The sequence below is a fragment of the Lupinus angustifolius genome, chromosome LG06, assembly GCF_001865875.1.
Source record: "Lupinus angustifolius cultivar Tanjil chromosome LG06, LupAngTanjil_v1.0, whole genome shotgun sequence".
NCBI lineage: Eukaryota > Viridiplantae > Streptophyta > Magnoliopsida > Fabales > Fabaceae > Lupinus > Lupinus angustifolius.
The window spans coordinates 22,910,288-22,911,593 of NC_032014.1; the positions used below are offsets into that span (position 1 = coordinate 22,910,288).

Below are 1,306 nucleotides of genomic sequence, written 5' to 3' on the forward strand. Positions count from 1 at the left end.
ATTATTATATGAGTAATAAAATTTATATACATGTTTAATATATTATTATATTTTAATCACTAAATTTTACTCTAAAATAGATAAAATTTAATTATGAAATAATAAAAAAATTATAATATATATAATTTTATTAAAAATGAATTTGTAAATATGTGGTACCTACATGGCAAATATCAGAATAACATTTCCAATAATAACTTATTTTTGTAGATATCCACAAGACAAATATTTTTACTTAGAAATGTATTATAAATTGATATTCTATTTTCTAATGATGCTTTTATTCATCATTCCTCTTTTTTTTTTTAATTTTTAATATAATTTCTAATGTGAATTTAAATAGATTATTATAGTGAAATTTTAACAAATTTTAGAATATATAATTTTTTTTTAAATATGAAGAGAAATGGTATGGAGAGCATATCACTTACTCTTATATAGAACTCAATAGTGATGTAGCAAATAGAAAAAAATATGGCTTCTGCAACTTTTTATCTTTGTTTCATGTTAGCGTTTGCGGTGACTTGTTTTTCTGGTAGCATTCCTACAAGTATGATTGTTTTGACCTCTTTATTACTTACATTGCTATTGCACTCAATATTTGAGAATATATTATTGCCTGACTCTTCCATAAATCTTTTTAGTTTTGGTAATCAAATATTCAAAATCACATTAATATAGGTAAATATAATCCACATATTTTTTGTTTTATGTGATAGGAGAGTATGAAAGAGTTTTAGCAATTTTAGAGCATGGAGGAGTCCTCCACCAAGCATCTCATCTACTTCCTATTAACCACGATCCAACTACTGCAGATGTTTCAGGTAGTAAAATTGTTTTCATTATTTTAGCATATACATGAAAAATAATATTGGGATAAAAAAGAAAATAATAACCATGCTTGCTCAACAAAAATTGGAGAAGATTTTAGAAGAAGTACTCCAAAATAAAACTTTACAACAATAAAAAGAAAAAGAAAACAAAATAACTTCAGATTTTTTATGTTTCCCATTAATTTTAATAACTTATATTTTTCCATTCCAGCTTTATTAGACAGTAGAATAAATATTGTTCATTTTTGTTGACTATGAGTAAACCAAAATAATATCATGTGGTAAAATATTTATCAACATGACTAGTAGTGTAGATAAAAATATCTAGTGGACCCCTGGATATATAAGATTAAAGACAAAATTTTAATTAAGTAAATAATTCTGACAAACTCCTATTACCAATTGATAAAATTAAATGCTAAATTTTGAGCAAATACTTGTTGAGATGAGAATTATGCACTTGCAAAAATATT

At 23.6% G+C, this 1,306-nt stretch overlaps 1 long non-coding RNA gene across 1 annotated transcript; it reads left to right on the forward strand.

The window, feature by feature from the left end:
- On the forward strand, window positions 474–824 carry LOC109351413. The gene is made up of 2 exons (XR_002108221.1): window positions 474–550; window positions 720–824. It is a non-coding gene; the product is annotated as an uncharacterized LOC109351413 (long non-coding RNA).